Raw genomic sequence first — 14511 nt, 5'->3', positions numbered from 1 at the left:
TGTACTGGCTGGTTCCAGCTTGTTCAGTCTTTCCCCGTGGGATGTGTTTTCTGGACCCGGTGCAGCTTTTCCCTTTGCTGCCCTGACCCCAGCCGTCTCTGCCACAGTGTGAGCGCTCAGAGCTGCACGTGGGACTCTCTGTAGAGGTTTCCCCCCTGCCTTGGGGGTTATGTCCCGTTTACACTTCCCAGTGGGGCGTTTGATTTTCTGTGTGTGTGTGACAGCGCGGCGCTGTTTGTGCTTGGCTCGCAGTCGTCGGGCTCCTCTCCTGCAGATTTGCTGTCTAGCAAGTTGTTTCTTCACTGTATGTTCAGGCTGTTGGTTTTTCCTATCTAATTGAAGCACTGTTTGCGTGGGTCTGTCAAACAGTTTTCCACACCGTTTTGTGAAAAATCCTGCTGTCTGTTTGTCTCAGCCCTGTCTTGGTAATGCTTTAACTCATGGACCAGTTTTGGTCTCTTCCGCAGAGAAGCAGATGCTCCCAAGACATGAAACTCCTGCAAGTTTCATGAAAAGTGGGTGAAGGAGAGGAGGCAGGCAAGTTGTCACAGCAAGGGGCAGCAGTGTGAGTTGGCTGCCTGGTGCCTGGCTCATATTTGGGGGGTACAAAAAGGAGAAGTAGGTGTGTTAGGGCACAGGAAAGGAAAGAAGGAACCGCTTTTGACGAACAATTATTAACAATAAATCTATGCACATAGTTTATCTGCCAATTTTGTGCTGCTCCTCCTCCGTGTTTTCGTTTGGGTTGTTTCCTCAGCTTGCCCAAGAGTGCCTTGGGAGCATGCTTCACAAACCTTGGTAAAATCAAGAATATATGATGCCTACTGCTTACCTCTTCCCACAAGGCTTGCAGTCTTCTTGCAAAGGAGGTAGGTAGGTCTGACGTGCTCTGGTTTTGTTTAAAACAGACAAACAAAAAGCTTTTTTCTTTCTTTGTGTTCCTCTAGGTGCTTGTAAGTACTTTGTCCATGTACCTCCCTAAGGATTGCAGTTAAGAAGATGAGGGTGTTCAGGTTCCCCTTACTCTTAAATATAATTTTGCCCTTTTCTTGTCACCTGTTGTCTCACATCTCCTCAGGTGTTATCACAGAGAACCACTAACAGGTAGCTTGACAGCCCATCCTTTGTGTGGTTTAGGATGAACCTCATCAAGACTATCTATCTAGTAAAAAATCTGACTTACTGAGGTTACTGCTCATTACAGGAGTGCTGGGGACAGCCTCTACCATTCTGCCATCTGATCTTCAGGTAAAAAGCTGCAGGCTCTGCTGCAACGTGAGATTTTTGTGTCTGGTGAACTGGGGGGGAAAAAGGTGGTCAGAGAGAGAGAAGTTTCTCTTTCAACAGGGCCGTTTCTTCTCCTGTCCTGTTTTGGTTTACTTAATCAAGAGGCCTTTGTAAGTATCAACTTTATATTCACGCAGGTTTAGAGGTTTTTAAGTTTGTAAGTGTGCCCATGGTCTTGATGAAAGGGTCTGGAAGAAGAATGTGTGGTTTTGCAGTGGTGAGGTTTTTTCATCTTTTTTTTTTTTTTTCCTGGCTTTGCTGTGTCACCACCATACCTTTCAGCTTTATTTTTAAGGTGTATTTTTTTCCATGAGTGAGCTTAGAAGTAGTTGTAGCTTATCACAGTAAAATCTCCAAAAGAGTCCTGTTTCCAAAGAGGACATTTCAGTCAGCTGAGGTAAATGTATGAGAGGGAGAGAGATGTGTGTGCTTGCTAGATCAGGGGGATGGTGTTGATTTTGCTGCTGGGGCTCTTGGCCACCTTCACCCAGCCCTGTTGCCAGCCTTTTGTTCAAATCCAGCCCATGATATAAAGTAGAACAGCTGATAAAATATATAACTAGCTGTCATAGCCCCTTGGGAGAAAACAGCATAGACATTGCAGCAGCAGAGCACTGCCCCATTGCACCCCGTCCCCTAGATGTGCCCTTGCCCAGGGAATGCCCTGTGTGAGAGCAGCTTGTGGCAGGAAGGCCCAGGGTCCTTTCACAGTTTTAAGGCAGTTTGAAGGGGCTACAGGGCAATGCAGAGCTCGGTCCATTATGAATTAATCCACTGGAAGGTTTCCACAGGAAGGTGTGGGAACTGTAAGGCAAGGGGAGAGCAGCACAGGCAGTGCCTGCCAGGCAAGGCAGCCCACCCCTATGGCTTGGCAGGCCCTCACTGTTCATAAGAGGGATGATGTGAGGGCAGGATGGATGGGAGTATAACCCCTGCATTGCATTGCCTCCCTGGAATGCTTTTATGGCACCTGCCTTTGGGCAGGAGCCAGGCCAGTGCTCAGTCACTCCTCAAACGTGCATTGGGACAAAGGATCGTGGCAGTGGCTCTCACCTGCAGGTGGGTGCACTGAGGCCTTTCTCTGCAAGGCTCCTCTATTCTGCAAGGAGGGAGGATGGCTGAGTGAGGAGCTGGTTGCTGTGCAGGAGTGCAGGAAGTGGTTTGCAAGCAAGGAGACAGTTTGTGGCTGATGGCTCAGGGTTTCCTGGCCTGCCCTGTTTCCTTGGAGCAGAGGGCACAGCAGCAGTGTGCTGTCCTGTACTGCCAGGGCAAGGCTGCTGAGGAAGGTTGCCAAACTTCCAATAAATTATTCCAAACGAATGGCTTGGAGTTCTCCTGGGATGTCCCCTCTCAAGCAGCATCTCTTCATTAGTTCCTATTAACTCTGAGTTGGTTTTGATATTTGACATTCAGTTTTCTTCCCGTAATAAAATATTTAAAAACTGGAAATAAAAGAAGCAGTTTTCATACGTGCTTTGGTCTCCCTTGAGCATTCCAGCTGGTTCCTGCAGCCCCTGCTTGTTTTATGTGTCCTTTGGCCTTGGTCTTTGGCACCTTAGACAAAGCAGAACCACTGCTAGGATTCTGAACCTTCCTTAATAATTAAGAAACTGCTGCATCATATCTGCCTAGTGCTGGGGTTTTTTTTGTCCTTCTCCAATCATCTACCCCTCCCTCTTTTCTTTCAACAGATAATATGGCATTACAGTCATAATTATTGTTATAGTTGCAGTTGCACATAATTGCAGTTGCAGAGGGCAGGAAAAGGCAGCTCTTGCCCTAGAGTGATGCTTTTCATGGGAGAAGCAGTACAGCTGCGAGGCTCGAGGTGGGAAGGATGTGTGAGGTAACGTGGCATCTGGCTGGCTTTGCTGCCTCAGCAGCAGGAGGGACCAGCTCAGCCTCCTTTTAGTCACCAGCAAAGAGGCTGGTTGTGGTGCTGTGGGACTGACAAGATTAATACAAGATTAATTCCCCTACCTGCCTGGGCATTTAAAAAAGCCAAATAAAAACCCTCTAATGGACATGGTTTAAACCAAACACAGGCATGTTTCTCTAGCAGCTCCAGTTTAGAAACGCAAACTGTAAAGCAAGATCCAAACACTACTTGCTTCTGGGACCTGGACAGGAAGCAGAATACTGCAAGCCACAGGTTCAAGCATGTGCTCATCTGGGCTTCCTCGCTTTCATTCATTTATTACAGTTTTTCTCCTGTGTGTTTCTAAGGAAAGTTATATAAGTGATGCTGGCAGGGAGCTGAGCCTTCCACTACAGCCAGTGCCAGTGAGCTCTCCAGGGGTGTGTGGGCACAAGCTTGCTCCTGCCATGGCAAAGCACTCACCTCCAGCAGTGGCATTATTGAAACAGAATAATCCCTACAGGGGGTATTTTGTCTTTTAATTGACACTGAGCTCTGCAGGCAGTGGGTACAAGTCTGGGCTGTTGGGCAAAGCAAGGGGGCACAGGGAGGGAGATGCTCCTCTGGCACCCCCAAATCCTGTCCTCGCAGTGGGTGCTGTCCTCAGACCTCCCTGGGGACCATTGTGAAGGCAAAGCCTGTTGAGGGTGGCTGTGAAGCAGAGAGTGACCTGATCTCTGGCCTTGCTCATGCTGTACCTGCTCTCTGTAGGAGAGGGAGGAACATTTTTTCCTGGGACTGCCAACTAAATGCGAAAATTCACCGGCAAGAGGGAAAACACTGGTTTTATCATTATTTTAAGCGTGAGGGAATGAATGGGTGAATGCTGGGACTGGTATAACATACCAGGAGGGGCTGTGACTCCTCACAGAACCCTCGTGGGATGGTAATAGTGAGGAGAGGTCCGCTGTCCCATTTGAAAGAGAAGGGCCATGACCAATCGCTGTTAAATGTGGCAGTAACGCCTCATGCAGTGGCCGCGGGATAAAAGGCAGAGGCAGCCTGAACTGTAAAGACATTTCATTTCCCTGGTAATGAGGGAGACACACTGTGGCAACGAAACCGGGGAGAGAGAGGCTGCGAGATGCTAATTTCTGTTCCTGCTGCCGCTGCTGCTTTGATCTGAAGCAAATGCCCGTTTTAAATTGCAAACGGATGCAAGTCAGATATCATCCAGCCAGTGGCTTACAGGCTTAATGAAGTGGGACGTACGCTGCTGCCTGGTAATGTTAAGAGAGGCAGGCAATTCAGAGAGGAATTACTGAAGGTCTAAAGGGACAGGGAGGAAGGATGGGAGGATGTCACGGGCTAACTCTCAGCTCTGTCAGCGCGGCACAGCGTCCCCTGCTTTCTGTCCTTGGGAAGCCGTGCCCAAGGCCAAGCCCCCAACCCCTCTGTGCCTGGAGAGAAAGCTGTGGACACATCATCCTGCTGTCGCACGCCCATGTTTTAAGGCACACGTCCTGTACAGGCAATGCAAGGTCATCCCACTCTTTGGTCTCAGAGCGTGAACATCAACTTGGTGGGTTCCCCAGGTATGGGGGGCTAGGTAGCTGATTTTGTGCTATTATTTGGGTGTTTAGTTGAACTTGAGCAAGACAACTGACAAAGCTGTTCTGGGACAGACCCAAAGGCTCCCGGGGATAGAGTCATTAATCCAGAAGCAGTGATCTGGGAGCCTGGTAGCTCATACTGGACAACTGCATCTTATTGAGACTCTTTTGGTCAAAGATCTGACCTGTCTTGAAGAATGATGTCTGAAGGGATGTTTACTATACTCTTCACTAACACAAGGCTTTTGGGTCCTAGGATGAGGCTGGAGTTTGTTGTATATCTTGTATTTATGGGTATTCAGAGACTTGGATGTCTCTGCAAGCTGCTGTGCTTGACCGGCCAGACATGAGAAGGCTGAGGGACCTGCAGGTACCTGGAAGGATTGACCTCTGCACTAAGCAAGGAAAAAAAGTAACGGTCTGGCTATTGAAAACAGCAGGCATAACTCACAAATCTATTACGTTTTTGAAGAAGTCAGCATGTGGATGAGAAAAATCTCATGGATGTAGTCTATGTGGAGCCAAAAGAGACTCCACAATGTCCATTGTTATTACAGAAACTAAGTAACCATAGGATAAAACTGGTAGGTCCTTGCACAGATAAGCTATTTGTTAAAAATACCAGGAAGAAAAGAAAGTAAATGGTTCTGACAGAAAAGGGAGGTCACCAGCTCTGAGACCTGTGCTGCTCAATGAACACAAAAATGGTCTGGAAAAGAGGATGACTGGGAAGCAAAGAAAGGTGACATGAAGTTAGTCAAGATATTAGTAACAAGGGCTAGCTCTGATGAAATGCACAGGGCATTATGAGACTGTGTGATGAAACAACAGATGACATTTGTGTAGGTGACTGTGAAGAGAGGCACGGTGGCAAAAATAGATCAGCCTCAGCTTCACACGTAAAATGAGAGAAGCCTCAAATGGCAAGGAAAGGATTGGCAGTGGCTGGGCTTTCCTTCTCTCCCTGCCTAAGAGCAGCGGGATGCTGACAAAGCCAGCTGGCAGCAGCCTCAAAATGAAAGGAAAGGAGGAGGAGCATGGTCTTCACACAACGTAAAGTTGTGGGAAAGCTCCTTGTTATGGGATGTTGTGCTGTAATTTCGTGTTTCCCAGGAGAAAACAATCCATGAAGGAACCTACTGAGCATTGCTGACCATGAAGGAGGCCTTTTGGTAAGTCCCAGAGCAGTGGGTTGGTAGAGGTTTGGGGAAGTATCACATATGCCTGCTCTGCTTTTGTCTTCTGCTTCAGGCCTGTGCATTTGGCCATTGCTCAGACGAGGAGAGGAGGTAGATAGTCCAACCATGCAGCCTTTTTTAATGTCCTTATTCCACGTTTACTTCAATACCAAAATAAAAAAAAGGGCTCATACCCATTTAAACATTCACATTTTCTCTTTATTTTACACCACCTAACAGAGCTTTTTTTTTTTTCCTAAAAATGCTTATAAAAGCATTAGAATCTCCTTTCAGCACAGTAAATCATGTTAATCTGTAGGCTACTAGGCAAGATGAAGCTTTTAGATTATCCATTATCCTTTCTTTCTCTACAGCATCTTCCATTCAAGGACTTCACACTATCACAATAGCATAGTTGGGAATTTTCTCTGCCTAACAAGTGAGAGAACTTGGACATAGCGGTTTGCTGCGAAACAGGCAAAGAAATCAGAAATCTGCTTTTTTAGAACACCTCTAGAGAAAGAGACAGGAGGAAACACTGACTCTAAAAGTGAGAATCAAAGGGAGAATCTCTCTGCTGGATCCCAAATAAGTTTCCATAGAAACAGATTTTTCTGAGAATGAATAACTACAGTATGAAATTAAGATTGTGGATCTAATTCTGCAAAATATTTAAGCATGTTCTTTGCTTATCCCTATTCAGCTCAGGATGCAAGCATATGATTTTCATGGAGGCTTATGTGCTTTATTTGATGGAGGTAGAAATAAGGATAAGCTGTGCTGAAGTGGGATCTGGGCTTTCCTGTGCTTCTTCCTTGTCACTGACAAACTTGCAACTTATTTTTTTATGACAGCATGTGTTGCACTGCTGCCAAAAGTATAGGCCTCAGTGCCTCAATCTGAGAGTTCAGCACAAAGTTCCGTCAGACTCTTGCTACTACCAGGGAGTGGAGTCAGCAGAGCATTTACATTGCTGGATACTTTATTGTTTTGTTAATTAACTTTTTTTCTATTTACGTGCAGATTTAATTTTAAATGGGATATTTATTCTGTAAATGAATGCCATGGTGATTATCAGATAATTAACTTGAGAATTGATGGCATAAGAAGTTGAGATTTGCTCATAATCTGTCTTTTGTGCACCTCTATTTGTGGCCCATAGATATTTTAAAGACAGGATAGGTTCTTAATATTTTGCATGCTAATTGCTTTTATTGTGACTGTGTGCTGGTAAATGATTGGTTTTAGTTTAAGCTATTTAAGATTATTTTGAATATCTTTTTTTCCCCCCTCTCTGTTGTGACTTTATGCTCAGCTGAATTAATAGGACAAATAAGGTTCGACTCAAAGTTTTATTTCCATTTACTGTACTTGGAATAGATGAATCTCTTGTGTAGCCAAGCTGTGGCTACTCTTCTTTATGCAAACTTTCCATGTTCTTATTCCCTCTTTATTTCACATTGTCTTCCTGCTCTTTATTTGAGGAGGTGTGTATTTGTTGACCCCTCCCAAGCATTTCCCAGCAGCACTATAGAGCCCCAAAAATGAACTTAAGCCTAGTGATAATAGTGCTTTGGGACTCTCTTGAGATGGTGAAGAACAAATAATCCTCATGGAAATTGTATCTAGTTTTTTTGTTCCCTTTCTCTCAGCCCTTGTGCTTGTCCCAGCCAAAATAAACTCTCAAAGCATTTAAACCATCCATCTTAATGTAGTGTTCAAACATGGAATCTATTGACTTGCTTGAGTCCAGATGAACAATCTTCCCCTGCTTGTCTCCCACCAGTGCCGTGGCTGCAGGGGGTTCTTGGATGCACTGGGGTGCTGATGGTCACTGATGGTGAAGCTGCTGCTGGAGCCCAAGTCTTTAGGAGGGGGGGCAGCAGGAGCTGAAACTGTCCCCTAACACTGCTGGGCTTCAGTTTTCCCTTACAGCTGGAAGATGTTCTTTCTCAAAATTTCCTCTGGAAGACACGCTTCATCTCCCGGAGATTTGGTTGTTCCTCAGTGCTTGCTGAGAGCCACACTCGCTTTGCAGGCATCTCCTCCTCCCTGCTTTGGGGCAGATTTTTTGTTTTGTCAGTGCCTTCCACGCTGGTACCATCAAAGGTGCACACCAGTGATGGCAGAAGTTATGTCTATCCTTCCAGCTCCAAGCTCTTTACGGTGTGAGGAAAGGATGCTGTCAAAGGAAATTACATTCCTTCAGCAAAACCAGCGAGGGGAGCCTGACAGACAGCCTTTCTCCTCAGAGGATTTCAAGTCCCTGAGGAGGCCGTGACCTATGTCAGAGTACAAAGTGTTGAACAGATTTGCATGGGGAAAGCAACTTTCAACACCCTTTTGCTGCCTCCTGAGACCTCTGCTCCTGCATGCTCAGTGGTGGTGGCCACCCAGCGCAGAGGCTCACCCTGCCCACTCTCCAGCCAGGCTTGCCCTGGTGCCCCCAAGAGACACCCCAGGCCTCTGGGACAAGCTGTGGTGCTGTGCAAACCTTCCTCCACATTTCAGAACTGAACCAGAGGGGTACATCCCCACCCAAATCAGCTCTTCTGGCCCCCCAGCCAGGCACATTTCCCCTCTGAGCTTGCAAAGCCTGCTGTTCTGCACGCCCACTTGAAGTCATGAGAATGGATAAAAACAATCTATTTTTAATCCAGTGTGAGATCTCTTACTCTTGGCTATTTTTTCCATAATTGGTTCTGTTTTCTGCTAATGATCTGAAATTTAGCATCTATTTCTGCCTTGGATATTTGGATAACTGGTGATAAGGAAGATTAAGGCTGTTGATAGCAGTGAAGGCTGCAGGACATATGGATGCTGCAGGCCTGTTAGTGATAGACAGAAAGTTGTTTGGAGGCAGTGGGACAGATTGTCTGGGATTCCTGGCTTAGTAGCAATGAAAGGCTGATGAGGTAAGTAGTGCTGGGAAAATCCTGTTAAGGGAAGGAAAAGAGCAGACTGGAACTGATGATCACTGGACGCGCTGTATTGAATATGCAGTTTCTCTACAAAACTGAATTCACTTTTGGCACAGAAATGGGGTTCGTACTTCTCTCCCTACTCTACTTTCTTCATTAGCAGGCTTGTGAGGCACTCTGAACTTTCCAGCATTTAGTAATGGATTAGGACCAAAAACTTCGTGGCAATTGGTTCGGGTTTGGATTAGACATTTCCACCTCCATCCCGTTTGCAGAAGCCATGGCAAGGGATGAAGGATCCAGAACAATATCCCTAGATCCGGTCCCTGTTGATATCATGGAGGTCAGAAGCTCCAGCATAGAAATGTTCCTTGCTGAGCTGTAGGGGAGCTATTTCCGAATTCAGGCAGGGCATTGTGGGCAATAGAAATGTGTGCACACACATATGGTGAAACCTCTGGATAACTACCAACACCATCACTCCAACACTGGGAGCTGCCCTGTAGCTGGAGCCCATGTTTCCATGTTGTGCATGTTTTGCAGCTCTCTTTCTAAAGCACTTCCCTGGCTCTGTTTGGTCAAAGGGTCATTGTGTTACTCTACAATAAGTAGATTAGCTGTGATTTCTTTGGGACAGGGTTGGGTCTGGTGATTTGTGTGCTGCTGTGGGTATCAGAGCTGTGTGATCTCGTGGTGAAAGGTGATTACTGTGAAGTGCAAAGGGACAGATTAGGATAAATGACACAGAGTCTGTATCCAAGAGGTGAATGGGTATGTGAGTGTAATATCCCAAATCCTTCAGGTATGTTCTTAAATACATCCTCTTCCATTCCCTCCACCCTTCTGACTAGTGACAACAAAGTGGCAGGGTTGTCTCCCTTTTTATTCTCTGCTTTTTCAGGAGGAGATGGGAGGAGAAGCAAGGGAACAAATCCTTCTGCAAAAGAAAAGCAGCAAGGGGTATGCAAACAGAGACAATGCTCCTGTCAAGGGCATGTGCTGTCTGGTCATGGTAGAGTCATGATTCCTTCTGGTAAGAGGCAGGAGAGGGGATCCTGGAAGGGATGGCTGGAGGCACATTCCCTGGGTAGCAGGGGAATTGCCTGTAAATGCAATTTACAGGGGCCAGGAGGGGTGAGGACCTGGAGGGAAGCTGGGATCTGGAGATAGAGCTAGTCTCAGAAGCACAGGACAGCCCAGGTTGGAAGAGACCTTGAAAGATCATCTGGTTCAACATTTCATGGGAAAGAGAGAGTAGATGAGATTATCTAGCACCCTGTCCAGTCATGTCTGGGAAACTTCCAGTGGTGCGGGCTCCACTACATCCCTGGAGAGGTTGTTCCAGTGATTGACTGCTCTCACCGCAAAAAATGTATTTATTATATCAAAATGAAATCTCACCTTGTGCAACTTGTACTATTGCCCCTGTCCTCTCCATGTGGCTCCTTGTGAAGAGAGAATCTCTGTCTAATTTGGAGCAACCCTTTAGGTACTGGAAAACTGTGATGAAGTCCCCTCCTGAGCCTTTTCCAGGGGGAAAAGATCTAATTACTTTGTATTTTCCTCATATGGTAGGATCTCCAGCACTTTGATCATCTTTGTGGCCCTCCTTTGGTCCCTTTCCAGTCTGTTCATGTCTTTTTTTGAGTCATGGGGACCAGAACTGGATACAGCATGGCTGGATGTGGCCTGAAAAGCACTGAGCAGAATGGCATGATCACATTTCTATTTTTGCTAGCAGTGTCCCTGTGGATGCAGCCCCTGATCCAATTTGCCTTTGTCACTGCAGTGGGGCACTGCCAGCCTGTCCATCGGGACCCCCTGGTCCTTGAGTCCCTCCGTGCAGCCAAAGTCAGGAGAGCCCCAGGGAGCAGATGGTTTGTCTGCTGGGTCTGTGTTACTGTGGGGGCACTGCTCAGCTTGGCTGCCTGCCACGCTGCAGGGCCTGCACATCCCCACAGGGACAGGGGAGCCAGCCCAGGCGGCAGGGGTTGTTTGCACGCTGAGGGAGGGCAAAGCTATTGCAGTGGGGGTCAGGAAGTCTGTGATGCAACAGGAACCCCAAGGTGCTGTGACGTGTCACCTCCCACCCTTGCAGAGAAGCAGCTTCTCCTTTCTGGTGGGAAGTGCTGAGGCCTGGGGCTGGGGGAGGCCAACAACACCCACACTGTGGCTCCTGCCTTGCAGATGTGCTGCCTGCCACGGCAGGCCCTGTGAGTACACATCTTCCAGGCAAGGTTCTGTCCAGCTGGCAGAAACATTTGGAAAGCATTTTCCTTGATTCTTGTAAAATGCCATTTTAATTTTCTTTTCAAAATCTTCCCCATCTCTGAGTTGCATCCCGAGTCTCCTTATAAAACCATCACTTGCCTGCCTGCCTGGCCATTTCTTAGCTTTTCATGCATCCTGGGAGTGAGCTGAACACAAACCTTCCTGTTTCCCTTGCTGCAACTCAGCACCCTTTCAGCCACGGCGAACCTGCAAGTGTCTCGTCAACTTTTTGCTACTCTTGATAAAAACCCTGAGCCCCTGTGAAGATCTGGCAGCTGCAGGAGCTGCAGACTCAGCAAGGTGAGCAACATCTGGCAATAGATACATTTGGCCAGAAAGACAACCTGGAAAATGAGAAGGGCCACATAGTGCTGTGGGAACACTTGCACGTCCCACAGCATCTGGCAGGTTGTGGTTGAATGTGAAGCTATCCTTCTCCTCTCCTGCAAGACAGAGGGGAAGCAGAAACCACTGAACATCTATTGCCTGATGGAAACAACTTTTGGACTCTGCAGCTAGATTTTTTACTTCTTTTAAAGACTGTCATGAAATTAGTAGTTGCTCAAAGCATCTCACAACTGTTTTTTAGACAACACAGACTAAGCTCTTGGTGCTCTTCACTGGACAACATTTTTCCCAGTCTTAGAAGATCAAAATGGGTTTAAGCATGCAGGAGCCTAGAGGTGTAAAAGCACTGATTTTCCAAGTAACCCACATTGCGAGGTCTGCTTAAATATTTGAGCACTGAGTCACCTGTACTTAAAAGAGAGCAATTAAGGAAACTAAATATGTTCTTGAAGGGCTGAATAATTCCTTCACATCTGTTTTTACTACAAAGATGGCTCTGGAGGGGCTCACGCAGATCTTGCCCTTTTCTGGACCAAGAGAAAATAGCATCAGAGACTGAGAGAGGAGCAGCTGGGACAACCAGACTGTGTAAGTCTCATTAAGCTTCCAGGTCATGATGGTTTACAGACAAGAGGTCTTGGGGAAGATGGGGATGAAAGGGCCACATCTCTGAAAGAAATATTTCTCTCATTGAAGAAAAAAGAGCCCCCCCCAAAAAAAAAATTGAGAAAAAAAAAAGGAAAAATTAAAAAGAAAAAGCAGTGTCTGATAAGGATGGAGAATGTCTTACTCACATTTTTAACAGCTCTTGGGATGATGTGGAGAATTACAGGCCTGTTTGACATGCATGCAAATGAATGCAGTGCCTAGCAAATTAGAATTGGCCACAAAGCTTACATGGGTAACACTGCTCAGACGTGCAACCTGCAGAGATTCTGCAGAAGGAACCCACATCTCCCGAATTCTTGCAAGTCTTTGAAGAAACCAGTGAATTAGCTGAAAAGGAAGACTCCTCTGACATAATTTATTTACCTTTTTTGGCAGGCTTTGTGCAAGTTCACGTTCAAGACGTGGCTGCAGGCATCCGGCTAACAGTGGAGGAAGTGGCTTATCTCTGTGGCTCTGACACCCACTAGGATGTGGGTGAGCAGGTGGTTAGCGGTGGCATGGGATGAGGTGCCAGTGACGTGCCTTGATCTGCCACGGTAACCTCTGGGGACAGGGAGAAATGTGCTGAAGCTGCAGTGAAGCTCAAGAAGGAGGAGAGGCAGGTGGAAGACCTGAAGGAGGAAGCAAGGGATTCAGCTGGAGGGTAGAAAGAAAAGGAGCTGACAGGAAGGGGTTCCTGTGCCAAGGATGGTGCCATAAAGAGGTACTGAGGGGTGAAAATCGTTGTCTCCTCAGCGTTGTGTGTTTATGTCCCTGATACTGAAGATCTGGGTGTGTGGGACACAAGCAGGCTGGCAGCAGGGACAAAGCTGCTTTGTCAGGCAATTTCAGGGGTCTATCCTAGACCAGTCCCAGATGAAATGCTGAAGGAAATTCAGAATAGGAGATGATCCAGAAAATCAGTATGTGGGGAGAAGAGAGTACCCCCTTCTTGGTAACATCTGAGTCGATACCTCCAGGCATAGAGGATTGGGCTCTTGCTGAGCCACCGAAGCACATCTGATCAATAACTCAAAGTCCCGACTTGCACATTAGCAGAGTCAATTATCAGCTCTGCCCTCTGCTTCCTTGATTATTATTTCAGCATGTAGCAGCTGCTTCACAAGCGTTATGGCCCATCACACTCTGAAGGGACTGAGTTAAATGCAGATTATTGACCGATGAGGCCATAAGAATGTACTATAAAATATACAGCCATGTTCACCCATAAATCCCCAACAAGAGTGCTTTTCAAAGCAATTTCTCCCATGGTGGGACTCTGGGTCACTGTCAAGGCCATGAAAAATGTTTTTTCTGCCTTATTCCTGCCATCTCCTCTGTGGTGGTGGTGTCTCTCTTGGAACTGCATCTGCACGTGAATGCATGGTTCTGCCTCCCTTGAGCTGCTCATTGGGGCCCCTGGGTTTCAGCAGGGACACTTGGGGTGTGAGTGATTCTGCACGTGGGCAAGGTGAACTGTAGTTAATGTTTCTGCTCTGGCCCCAGGTTTTCTGCCGCTCCTGAGTTTCCCAAGTTGCTTCAAGTTCCTCAGTTTTGGCTGGGGTTGTGGGCTTGCATTTTGCAGCAGCCCGAATCCTGGCGAGCACAAGCAGGTTAGATCATGAGTTGTTTGAACACCAGGTAATGACAGCTTTCCCTGCTCTGCCAGTCTGATATGCTGCTGGCCATCAGCCACGTGCTTCATGGAGGCAGGCAAAAGTGCCGGGGTTGTTTTGGTTTGCAAATCTCCTCAGCTTCAGGATAAAAAACTATGTCAAGGAAAAGGGCGTGTGTCCTTATGGTTATGAACTGGGAGTGCTGTGTGTCTATACTGAAAACCTCTCTCCACTGAAGATGCTGGCAGCTGGGCCAGCAGCTCATTAGCTTAGTGGTGTCCTTTGTCCAAAACCTTTAGAGCAGCCTGGGCTCATCCTGGACAGGTTGATAGTCATTGCAAGCGTAGCACACACTCTGACAGCTCCCATCCCACTTCTGATCTAGCAGCTAGGCATAGGAGAACATCACTCGTTTTGACCACTGCCCCCAGGCTGAGGCTCGCTGTTTTACCCCAGGCGGTAAAGTTTTGTGCCCTTGAAGCTAGATCCCTGCTGCTGGCAGCCTGCTGAGGCTTCCTTACTGCTTCTAAGGGTTTCTTGATCTGCTTCTCCCCAGGGTGCTCCCCTTCCAAGGACAGGAGAGGATTTCATGGGCTTTGAGCTGGAGAGATAGCTAATTTAGAGCTTGACGCATTACAAAAGTTTTGGGGTTTTTAGCATAGTTTGGACATGCCTCTAGGTTGGTTTCTTTCCTAAGCTTTCCCAAGTGCAGCATCCTGGCCATAGGTCTGATTGCAAGTGTTTTTAAGACCTTTCACTGTTGGAGCCACT

General features: G+C 47.0%; 1 long non-coding RNA gene across 1 annotated transcript; it reads left to right on the top strand.

Annotated features, from left to right (window-relative positions):
* Positions 1–11345: 11345 nt before the first annotated feature.
* On the top strand, positions 11346–12803 carry LOC108505078. Its single transcript, XR_001877380.1, has 3 exons — positions 11346–11428; positions 11967–12064; positions 12521–12803. It is a non-coding gene; the product is annotated as an uncharacterized LOC108505078 (long non-coding RNA).
* Positions 12804–14511: the final 1708 nt, after the last annotated feature.

Source organism: Lepidothrix coronata, unplaced genomic scaffold, assembly GCF_001604755.1.
Source record: "Lepidothrix coronata isolate B3197 unplaced genomic scaffold, Lepidothrix_coronata-1.0 Scaffold183, whole genome shotgun sequence".
NCBI classification, from domain to species: Eukaryota; Metazoa; Chordata; class Aves; order Passeriformes; family Pipridae; genus Lepidothrix; species Lepidothrix coronata.
This window is presented reverse-complemented; position numbering and strand designations above follow the sequence as displayed.